This window comes from Lissotriton vulgaris, chromosome 9 (genome assembly GCF_964263255.1).
Source record: "Lissotriton vulgaris chromosome 9, aLisVul1.2, whole genome shotgun sequence".
NCBI classification, from domain to species: domain Eukaryota; kingdom Metazoa; phylum Chordata; class Amphibia; order Caudata; family Salamandridae; genus Lissotriton; species Lissotriton vulgaris.
Window position 1 is genome coordinate 1,144,758,578 of NC_141697.1, and position 12,319 is coordinate 1,144,770,896.

General features: G+C 43.7%; 1 protein-coding gene across 1 annotated transcript in view; it reads left to right on the forward strand.

Annotated features, from left to right (window-relative positions):
* Positions 1–12,319, forward strand: part of LOC147692933 (inter-alpha-trypsin inhibitor heavy chain H3-like) — a 395,157-nt gene that overhangs the window by 94,350 nt on the left and 288,488 nt on the right. The gene's annotated exons all lie outside the window — the stretch shown is intronic.

A 12,319-nucleotide genomic window follows, 5' to 3' on the forward strand; every position in this document is an offset into this window, starting at 1 on the left:
CCTTCACGATGTTGTAGAGCTCCTTGCAATTGTGTGCGTTGTTGTTAAGGCAGTCTTTGAAGGAGGTCCTCTTGACCGCCCTGATGAGGTGGTGGTGGTTGCAGATGGCGTCCTTGTGTGATGCATGCATGTCCGGAGTTTGTTCACTGTGCCATTTCTTCTCTAGTTTCCGGCAGGCTTGCTTGGAGGCTAGGAGTTATGGGGTGAACCAGCTGGCCCTCTTGCTAGTGTCTCTGTGGGGGGGTTTCTTCAGTGGGGCGAGGGGGTTGGCACAGTCCTCGATCCATCGTCTGAGGCTGTGGGCAACGTCGTCGGTGTTGGAGGGTTTGGTGGGTGGGCTGAGAGCAAGGTTTGCGTGTAGTTGGTCTTCGGTGATTTTTGCTCCAGCTGCAGATGTTAAAGTTGTTGATGTCCTTGTTCATGTTGTCCACAGGGTTAGGTGGGTCTGTGTGGCGGTTGTTGAGCCATTCTACTTCTGAGATTTTGCTCCAGCTGCAGCTGGGTAGGTTGATGTTGTTGGCTGCTTTGGTCTGTGGTGTGTTGATTTAGAAGTGAATGATAGAGTAGTCGGTCCATGTAAGGGATGAGGTCGAGTGAACTTGATGTCATTGAGGTGGTGAAGATGTGGTCCAATGTGTGGCTGCTGATGTGTTTGGGCTCTGATGTGAGCTGGGTTAGTCCAATGTTGGCTTAGCAATCTTAAATGCTGATGTTGGGCTGACCCAGGTTACCTTGAGCAAGAGGAGGTCCTGTACATGCTTTCCCAGCATGTTCAAGATTTAAATGGCTTGTTTGCTGAGTGAGCATGACTTTCATAGCATGCACGAGAGTGTGGTTTAGCCTATTGGTTTGCGGTTGCATGAAGTGATGAGTGGGAGAGTTTCTGTAGGGGTTGGATTCCGCATGGGGTATGAGGGTTGGTAGTTGCTGGAAAAGCAGCAGTGGGATCAGGTGACAGTACAACTGTGGTGTGTGGCGCAGTGCGTTAGCAGCAGGGAGAGAGACATCCCGGGTTGAGCGAGCGGAGGAGCGCTGTGGTGCGTCGTTGGGTGGTAGTTGGGCAGAGTTTGTGGCACCAGTCTTGGTCCTGGTGTGGATGGGTGCAGAGGGGCTTGCCTTTGTTTGCCAGCAGCACATGCACATCAGAGCGGGATGAAGATGCAGTAGAAGAGGTGAGGAGTGGGGGAAGATGGAGATTGGAATAAGGTGCAGGCACACAGAGAAAGAGATCTGAAGAGCAGAAAGAGGTGAGAGCAGGAAAGAAATTAAGACAAGAGCAAAATGGGCAGGGAACCGAGGAAAAAAAAAAGAACAAAGCAGCTCAAAGAGAACTAAAGTAAAAACAGAAACTGGCATGCTGAGCGAAAGAGGAAACAGTTTAAAAGAGGAAAAAAGCAGAAAACGGGGAGGCATCTGTCAACTAGAATCCCAAAACCACCACAAATGTTTACAGTTCCTGGTGAGTAAATGAACGTACCAGTGTTACTGTTGAGGTCAGTCGATACAGCTGCATTTTTCTGATTGATTTGGGTTTCAGAGAATGTATTTTTGAGAATTGACAATTATAATGGAAGCATTCATTTATGTAGATCGTTTTATTGTGCATGCCTAGGAAACAGGTATTAGAGTCTATTAAGAGGTTGGTCTCTAGTGTATTTATAATGTTGGATCTTGAAGTATGAAGTGTCATAACGTTGTGGGGTTAGGAGTTGCTGGGGTGCTTCTGGAGAAATGCGGATCATCATATGTTCAAGGTCAGTGTCGATATATGGTATAATTAAGTGTTGTGGGTTGACTCAAGAATTTTGTAGGAGACCCGCGGCCCTGGAAGAGATACTCAGAAAAGGGGGAGAATAATTGTTGAAGGAACTATTGTAGCAGATGGTAGCACAGTGAATTTTAAATGTGACCTGGCCTCCCTGAGAATGTGAGTGCAAATGAGGTGTGGATAATACAGGTAATCACAACTCACGTGAAATTCAGGAGAGGCAATGCTTTTAAAATTTCATGGAGGAACCCTCACTCAATTGTCACCTATATGGTGTGGACAAATGGACCACAAATGATACCATGGCGGGGGCACAGATAATGATGTTTCTGCAAAGTTGGCATGGGCACTAATACAAGTGAGGAAAAACAGCCAATATTTGGGCTACAGAGGGACCCTCCATGCATTTTGCCCTCTTTATAATGCCACCCACTGCAATAATACCAGCAATGCTCCTACCTAAGCTGCAGACTTAGAAAAGTGTTGCATGAATCAATTAGTGGTGCAGGTCTCAGAGTAACCCTACACTCAGTTATGATGGTGACACTGTGGACAGGGCGTTGTTTCCTCAGAGACTAGGTCTCAAGATGCAGAGTGCATGGTACACTTTGGGGCAGGAGGCGTCAATAAATCCAATGCACAGCTATCAAGGTGCAGTGAGCACCAATTACTCCAAGGGACAAGAAGCAGGGGCAAGAGCTCTAGCTAGCTTATTAGCACGCACCTGTAGTGTTGTGCAGGCAATGATGACAGACACTTATTTATTATTTATGGAGCTTTATTGAATCACTCCTTACTCGTCCCTGTCCCTACTCTAACTGCCCCTTTCCTGTCTCCGCTCCTCCTCTTCCTCTGGCCCTTTAGCTCCGCCCACTCCCAACTACTAGACTGCATCACAATATGACATCTCCCCCCTTGTTAACAAAATGAGCTTAGCGTCCAACATAGTTGTAGTTCCTAAGCGTCCAACATATTTATAGTTCCTCGATCAGCCACACGAGTTCGCGGGCCATTCGTTTGAGCTATGGAGACACATCTCCGTTTCCGGTGTGTGGCTTTCTGTCGCCTTGATGAGAGCATCCTTTACTACAAGAGTGCATCTTTGCAATTGCACGACGTCTCGTGTGATCTGAGTATGATTCGTGGTGATTTTCAATCAGCTTCTGGGAGATCCACTCACCTTCAGGGTCTGAGGAGACTGTGAAGGGCTCAGCTTGATATCGGCAGTCTGTCTTCCTTTGTGACTCTTGTTCGACTAATGCTCGATTTCCTTTCTGAGGGGATGTCCTTTTACTTCTTTTTGTCTGTTCAGAGTCATGTAGGCCAGAGATCGTCTTGGTTTGGTTTGGGGACTCAATTGCTGCCTCTGGTTGTCTCATCCACTCCCGCTCGCGTTTGGGACTGGTGAACCCTTGGACCATCTGGGCACATCTGGGCACATGTATGTTTCTCTCTCATCCAATGATGATCTGTCTCTAGTGACACGTCTGGCTTTCCTTGCAGATTGACTGGATGGTCCTTTTCCATCCGGTGAGTAATGTCCACTATATCTGTTTTCTTTTTATAGGCTCTTTGAGTCAGCCTCGCTGACCCCATCAGGGGTGACGGTGTATTATTTATGTTTCGAGACACCTGTGACTGACATGACTGGTTGTCTTGTGAAGTGATTGAATATTCAGAGACATTGGTGTGAGACATGTTGCTCTTGATGGGAAGGATGTTCTCTGGTGTGTTCGGGTGGTTGACGCCATGGCCGTTGTCGGGACCATGACTCGGTCGACTCGAGGGATCGAGCAGACGTGCTTTCTGAATCGTAAGAGTCTTTGGTTGTTTTCCTTTGAGAACGTTCCTTTGAGTGTGTTCTGAATGGTAAATTTCTGAAATAGGTAGGCCGTGACGGGTTGCTCCTAGGGTCGGAAGTTTCTTTAGGATATTTCTCCGGGTACCTTTCTTGAAGTGGCTTTAGTGTCATCTCACTGGAGAGGTTATTTGATAGCCACATGTTTATGTCTTGTGTTTGTTACCAGGGTGCTTCATATTTGCTTCTCTCACATGATGGTAATGACCTCCTCTCAGTTTCCTCGTTATCTCGTATGTCATGGATGCGTTTGTCTTCCCCTTTCCGGTGTCTGAGTGAATCAGTCCATCTTATGCGGTTGGCTTCTTCTTCCCACTTGCTTTGTGCACTGACAGCTGTGCTATGGTTGTGATGTGTTCTACTGCTTGATGCTTCCTCGGACGAATCTACAGAAGCTTCCTCGGACGCATCTACAGAATTTGGCGAATAGCGGGATGCTCGGGGGTGCTCGTGTGCCGATTTCCAGTGTGGACATGATTGTTCCCATCTTCTGTCATTTGTTTTTCTTGCCCGCTTGTTGGGCAGACTGCCATATTGTCCATTGGTGTGTTCTGTCCCACTTGACGCTTCATCCTCTTCAGAATAGTTTGTGCCATGCTTTGAATAACTCCTTGAGGTTGTGTCAGTGAGACTGTCACAATCCTGAATTATCCCGGTCTTTTGTCTTGTTGACTCAGAGTATTCCATGTCCCTTTGTCTCTCCCGCTGTCTTATCTCTGGTCTGCCTTCACCCTCCCTCTTTCTGGTTTTGTTTGTTTCTTGGGTTTTGTTCCCAGACATGAGGGATGTCTCTTTCCTGGTATCTTTGTATCTTGCATTCGGGTGCAATTCTTTTGATATGTCTCTAGCTTTGACCCGCATTCCAACTTCTGCCTTTCTGATGATTTCCTTTAGCGACCAATGCCCTCAAAGGATCTTGCGTTCCGTGTTAGAATTTGAACAGCCTTTGATTATCGGGAGCCGAACTTCTTCCTCATTTGTAAGTGCATTGAAATGGCAGCATGGTACCAAACTTTGCAACCGGGTGATGAATTTTGGCAATGAGTCTCCTGGTTCCTGCCGTGCTGTTTTGAAAGCGATGCTATTATGATCCACGTCTGCCTGTGCATGGAAATGGGCACGTAGCTTTTCTTGGAGACTTTCGTAGGTCTCTGTGTCCTTTTCAGGACATGTTCTGATTAAGTGTCGGCCCTCATGACCTACCAGCTGGAGGAGTAGTATCAGACATTTTCTATCTCTTCACTCACCAGTTGCTTCAAGAAAATCGTCCAATGATTCCAGCCACCGGTTCCATTCGAGACCCAAACTCCGGGTGTCAGTCTGTGTCACTTGGGGCGGCACTTCAATGCAGGGATTGAACCGTTGTGTTGCTTTTCCCACTGCCATGAGGGAGGAAGATTCTGATCTGCTATGGTCACCAGACTGTTCACTTGGCTCCTGTCTTCTTCGCTGCCTCTTTTCAGCCGAGATCCTTGGTCTGGTAGTTTCCTCTGAGGTTGGTAAGCTTCGCAACTGTCTCAATAGGTGCCAGCGAATGAAACTTGGATTTCTTGAGTTCAGAATGGCCACCACTCAGCTACACTATGCGTGACTTGTGGCTCGCTTTCTTTAGAGTCGCATGTTAGCTGCAGGTGGTTGTTGGCTCTTCCGCGATGGTGCCTGGCACACTTGACATCTTGTTCGCTCATGTGTTTCTTTCTGGACTAGTGCAAGTTATCCACTCACTTCGTCGATGAGAGAAGGCTTCCTTGACATTCATTTACTCATGCCTCTGAACGTTTCCTTTGGCACTTGACTTTGCTCGTGCTCGTTACATTTGGGATCTGCATTTGCTTGTGCTCGCTGACTTCGGAACTTGTGTTCATCCGTGCTAGTTTGTGTTCACCGTTGTCTTAACTTATCTCTGGCATTTGCTTGTGCTGATTTCATTTGGCTGATGCGTATTCTTTCATTACGTTTGCCACTGCTTGTTCACTTGCGTTTATCAATGTTTGCTCCTTCACGTTTGCTAACATTTGTTCATTTGCATGTGTCAATGCTCGTTCCTCTAAACTTGCCAAGGCTTGGTTTTCCTTGAAGTCTACTCATGTACATATACTATGTAAAGGACATTCTCAGACTGGATGCATGGCTCTCTACACGGTTCATGTGCATCAGACTGTGTCAGGCTCTGTACCTCGGTACTTAATTCTTTCCCTGCCCTCTTGCTCTTACGTACTGTGGATCAGTGATGAATTCCTATGATATGTTCTAGGGTCCAGGCTCTCTGGTGGAGGGTGATGCCTAGGCCCTGTACCAAGTCTCAGTACCTGGGCATTTGGAGGAATGATTATAGCTTTCCCATCGGTTTCAGTAAAACCTGTATAGTTTAAAGCTGCTTTGGCTTGGTCAGCCGCAGCTCCACCGGCTTCAGGTGTCGCCGGCCATTGTTTAATGAAAGTTGCAGAGCAAGTTTCAAGGGAACAAAGATAAGGTGCACAATATTTTGGTACACAGTTTCCTTCAACGTTGAACAAACTAAACAGCTAATACATAGGATTATTGTCCTCTCAGCTATGGCGGATATTATCCCTACCTGATCCAGATATCTTATGGAGTATTATCAGTAGGGGTCTCTGAGAAAAGCACAACTGAGTTACTTCAGTATCTAGTGTTAAATTAGGGCCTTACCAAACTATTGGGCGCCATGTAGTGTAGTTCCTATATCCCTGATAGGCTCTGCACATTGGAATAATATACACTATAGTTTTGACATAGGGCTGAGGTCAGTATGTCTCTATCAAGTACATTAAACTTAATTATTTGTGTGTGCCAGCTAACTCAGAGGTCACTAGAAACTTCTCGAATCAATAATAAGGGATTCGTTTCTGACAACCGCATAAACATGACAACTTTATTTCCCTTAGAGTCAGAACAATATCTTTAGAGTTGTGGAAACAATAGATAACTGTTTCGCTCAGACAATCGTGCATGCTTCGTTTGTACAGAGTTGCACAGAAATAGAGAGACAGGCGTTTCAATAAAAAGGGTTTATTGAACAGTCTTATTTCTCTTGCAAGAGATATGAACTGCTATAATCGTAAGACAGAATGCGAAGTACAATACGTACAGCGTTTGCAGTAAGAAAAAATAATACTGTAATAGCATGGTTTGTAGCTATGACATATATCCATAAAAATACATACATAAACACAGGCTAAAATACTTATCTGGTGCTTCTAAACTAATCCTACCCCAGTGTACCTAACCTAAGTGCAGTACGAGGGAAGAAGTAGGTGCTGTTTAGTTATAGTCTAGTTTAGCTATAGTTGCCAAGAGTCCTTCTAGGTTCTAGTCTGCTCCATACCTTAGAATGAGAGAGGTTGGAATCTCTTTCCCAGGTCTCGATCTCTAACACCCCGCAAGGGGAGTCAGAAACGCTGGATTCTCGGTGAGGAGGATGGCAGCATCTGGTCAGTGCGTCATTTGGGGACTGGACTTCCTTCTGAACTTGCCGTGGCGAGCCGCGTCGTGCAAGTAGGCAGTCAAATCGTGGACCGAACCATGATTTGCAATCGAAAGTGAAGGCATATTCATACCTTGAAGGTGTTTAGGAATGCCAGTATTGATGTAAAAGTTGGGCATAAGAACGTCATGAAGAAACCCCTAAGAATAGATGTTCATGCATAATAAATGCGTTCTTGGAGAAATCAATATCCAAGCAAGGGGAAGTCCTAAAGGCTTAAGAGTCTGGTTTTCCAAGAACTTGTGATGTAGATGAATGGATGTAGGTGGCCATGCCGGTATTTGGTTAGCATGAGCAATGCCTAAATAAGGCCTGGATTTCTATGCCTAAATACTGGCAATGTGAATTGTACCTATATAAGAGCATGAAATGGGAAATTCATACGGAATCTAAATCGACACACAACACAAGACAACATAACTGTTTATCTCTGCCCCCGTCCAACCAAGTCTCTGTACCTGAGTAACGTACTGGGGCTCCATAACTAGACCTGTACCTGCACACTGTTTCAAACACTTGTGTTCTCTCTGCCGCACACCCCTCATATCTGCCCCTATTTGAATACTTGAGCTCTGTACCTAGACTGTACCTGCACTGTTTATGTTGTTTTGTACCCTGCTCTGCGCACCTCAACTCTGTGCTTGAGTGCAGCACTGGCTTCCACGCCTATACTTCGGCCTTTGCCCTGACTTTGCACCCTGTACTCCTATGAATCTCTGCTGTGCACCCAAGGCCTCATGTTCATTGTTCAGTCACTTGGCTTAGTCTCAAGAGTGCCCTGTGAACGACTAGCCAGGGATGGGACGGTGGGGACAGGCAATGGAAGCAGAGACATCATAACCGCTCCTAGGGACAAGCATCTTGGTTGGCAGTCAAAGCCAATGACACTTCGGGCTCTGCCGGCACCCACATCACCTGCCCCTTGACCGAAATACATCCTCCTAAGTGATACAACACTAACGGCGTGTGGCAGACTTTGAACTAGAATCCTACTTATAAGCAACAAAGGTTGAAAGTCAGAATATGGAACCAATCAAACCGTACCTCCTTTGCCCTCAGTAACCACATATTCAGTGAGAACATTTCTTTTAAGGAGTTTAATTGGTAAAAGACCATAGTTCTGGATACACTTTGTCTCTGGGGCTGAAGCAAACAGTAAAATATACAAAGGGGTGAATAAGTGTAGTTAGGCCCGCATATCAACAAAGGCTTGTGATATAAAGTCTAACATCGAGAATTCGTCACACAATCGAGGTAATGCATTGATTCTGAGGAGATATGAAGCTGCAATGCAAAAATCTGCAAATTTGTCTAAGCTGCAGTCGATGGGGGACTTTTGATGCAAGGGCCTGCTTCAGGAAAGCTGTCTAAAGATAGCAGTTTGGATATGAGCACTGAGTTTGATGTAGAGTCATTGCGTTGAGAGCACCCTCACTGCAGAGAATATCCATTGGTTCTGCTTGGGATTGAGCCACCCAGCAGAGGTGATTCATTAGTTCTGCTGGGTCCACTGATGGGCTGGCAGAGCACCTTCAGGCCCCCTTCCAAAGTTCCAGGAGTGGGGCCACTTGGCATGGTAGGATTCAGATGTCAGAATTCAGGTGCTGGGTGCAAGTTTGTTGAAGATTTCTGTCTCTGAGGCCCTAGTCAGGAGGCCAGTGAGGCCAGCTAACTAGCCCTTAGAGTCACTGTGGGTTCCTGGGTTCAACAGATGGAGGTCAGGTCCATCTTAGCTAGGCAAGAGGGCAGCAGGCAGCAGGTCCGCACGGCGGGACAGCAGTCATTCAGAGCAGCTAGCTGTCCAGCAGAGTGGTAGTCCTTTCAGGAGCACACCAGTCCTTCTTCCTGGCAAAGTATCCATAGGTCCTAAAGTGTGCTGAAGAGGTGATGTCTGATGGCCAATATTTATACCTGGTGTCCTTCTTCTGGAAGGTGGGGGAATCTTCTGAAAATTCTCTTTGATGTGCACAGGTTTCCTTCCTTCCTTGCCCTGGCTCAGGACTATCTACAGGGGGTGTGTCCTTTGTGTGGTGGCAGAACATACCCTATTCAAGCATAAGTAGGGCTATGCCCAGCTCTGCCCTTCCATCCTCCCAGTGATGGCCCATCCAGGCATACATAGGCTCGCTATTGTGTGCGGCTCTCTAGGGGGCAAATATCAGCTAAACCCATACAAGTGACCCATAGACAGGCTAGAGGCACTAAATAGCTAAGGCAGGAAAATGCCAACATACTAAAAGGCACAATTTGTGACCAACAGAGAATTAGTCAGAGTTATAAATTGTATAGCAATTGAGGGAACAACTTTTTTCAAATTAGATATCCTCTCTTGCATGAAATGTTAATACCCCCGTTGGATGGTTTCCCAAGTGTGTTCCATTTAAATGGTGTTGACGGATATACGGCTTACCTCATTATCGCTCTTTTTTTGACTGGTAGCAGCTTTAATTGATTTGTATGTGTTTCATTCTTGATGTGATGTTTTCACTTTATTTTGTCACTTGTGAATTGTCACCTTGTGAAATCATTCATTGATTGTGTTATAATTGCACGTGTGGTTTGGAATTTATGTAAATTATGAAATGTTGTCCTATCTCTACTTTGTGTAGCTCTTAAATACATAAAAATCTTCCATAAAAAGAATCATTAAATGATGCGACCATCTTATTAGTGAATTTGGTCTTAGTCTGTTTCATAGTTGACAGCACAATACATGATCAGCTACATATTTAATTTTTTCTGTAACGTACTGAAAGTGGCATTTTCAAAATTGTAATGTGAAATCCAACTTTCTTATGAGAGAGAATTATTCAATACAATTCCAAAGGCACCCAATGTGAACTGAATACCAGCTCCAATTTGAAAATTATAGTTGATCAAATATAACAAGTTAACTCCAATGTAAACCTATGGCAAAGGTCCTTGAAGTATTGAAAAATTAATATGAGAGTGTTTCACTACCGGGACGTGTAAAATTGAAAGGTATATATCCAGCATTTTAAATGCACTTTACCCTGCTCTCTAGGCTGTCTGGGACCGACCTTAGGGGTGAATTATATGCATTAATAAGAAAAGGTTGTGCCTGACCAAAGGTTTATTTGGCCAGGTCAAAATAGCAATCTAAAACTGCACACACACAGGGTTAAATGGTCAGCGTCAGACATGGTTAAAGGGCTACTTAATTTGGTAGTGGCACAATCAGTGTTGCAGGCCCACTAGTAGCATTTCATTTACAGGGCCTGGGTTCACGTAATACCACTTTACTAGGGGCTTACACTTGAATTAACCATGCCAGTTTGGGGAGGTAAGCCAATGTTATCATGGTTTAGGGAGTGAGCACATGCACTGTAGCACTAGTTAGCAGTGATAAAGTGCACAGAGTCCTAAGGCTAAGTAAAACGAGATCTGCAAAAATAAGGAGAGGAAGGCAAATGGTTTAGATGAAGGCCACCCTTCAGCTTACATGTCTAACTGTTCCCAATAAAAGAGACCCACTGAGATGGTTTAGAAAAGGAATTTAGTGAACATTTGGAAGACTGCAGAGCAGCAGCAGTTACATTTGATGAATTAGTGAATTTTGAAAACGAAGATGAAGTTCTTAACAAAGTTATGCAATATTCTAAACTTGGTTGGCTAAAGGAAAGAAATGTGGACAGGAATCGTCAACCATTTGTTAAAACTGCAGATTAAATTACAGTGGAAGATGGATTACTATTAAGAGATGCTAGGTTTACTCCACTATCAAGTTTAAGAAAGGGGATTGTAGCTAAGGCACATTATGGACTGTTCGATTGTCTGTAAACAAAACAATGCATTAGAATGTTTTTTTGTGGCCTCCTATGGATAGAGAAATTGATTATTATGGAAAATTCCCAGAAGTGAAATGTGTTAATGAAGTCAGATCAGAGCTAGCAATTACGTTTTTAAAGGAAACATTTTTAAAAGAAGGTTTCCAGCAGCGTTTGTCTCAAATAATGGTATCAAAAGACGTATCGGAATTTCTCACAGCAAATGATATTACTCACCTTAAAAGTTCCTTATATCATCCTCAAACAAATGGGTTGGTTGAAAGGAAGAAGAGAGTGCTATCTGATTATATTCAGTGGGCTATAGTTAATAATTGTATTGTAGTACATGCTATTAGAGCTATACAGAGGTTATATCAGAGTACCCCTCATTCTTCAACAGGAGTCTTGCCTTTTGATTTTTTGAGAAGAAGGAAGCCTGCTACTAGTTTTGCTCTAGCTGGATGTTAATATGGATAAGAAAAGCCAAGGCCACAAGTGAGCTTGATTAAAGTGTAAGAGATAATGTTAAAAAATGCCCGGGAGGAACAAAAACAAATAATATGATAACAGGCATAATGCTAAATTGTGTACATTTCAAGTGACTGATGTTGTTTGGGTGAAGAAAGAAGGACAGGTTTGGAAAGGAGATTAATAGTTTAGGGCTCCAGGTAGGATTGAAAAAGTATGTGGTCCAGCAGTAATAGTGTCTAGAGTACAATGGTGGAATTTTGAGAGAGTAGTAAAAGTATGTAGAACGGGAAGGTGTGAACTGTGAAGGAAAACTAAATATTTAGAAAGTAAAGATCCAACTATGTTGAAGTTAAAGAGAAGTTCACAAACTATAATCAAACCTGCTTGTTTTAAGTAAAGACAATTAGTTAGAAAATATTCTTAATATGGTGGGTTATTTATAACCTGTTAAAGTTTTACTATAGTTTTTTAAAATTTGACTTTAGTGAATTTATGAGTTGATACTTTTATAGGTTGTTTCAGTTTATAATCATTAAAAATAGAAATGTAGGGACCTTATTACTATGTTAAGCTTTTTCTGTTTTCATCTCCTTTATTTGAAGTACTTTATTGTTCTTTCATTTTATATAACATGGGATGATATGTAATATTCTGTAAGCATAAAATGCTCATATTTGAGTATTCTGTGCATCTTTAGAATATTAGGTACAACCTTGGCAAGTTAGAGTTTGAAGTGGGGAGGTTGATTGGGGTTCTGTGACTGAGCAGTGTGGTTGTAAAGCAGCTCATCTGTTCTGAACTTGATTTTTTTTTTGCCAATAAACTCTTTTGTGTGACAAGATAACTACAGAGAGGTAGTGAATTAAGGAAGAGATGAGGCCAAAGAAAACATCTTAAATTAACAGCTGCACTGGTAACACCTAATTAGT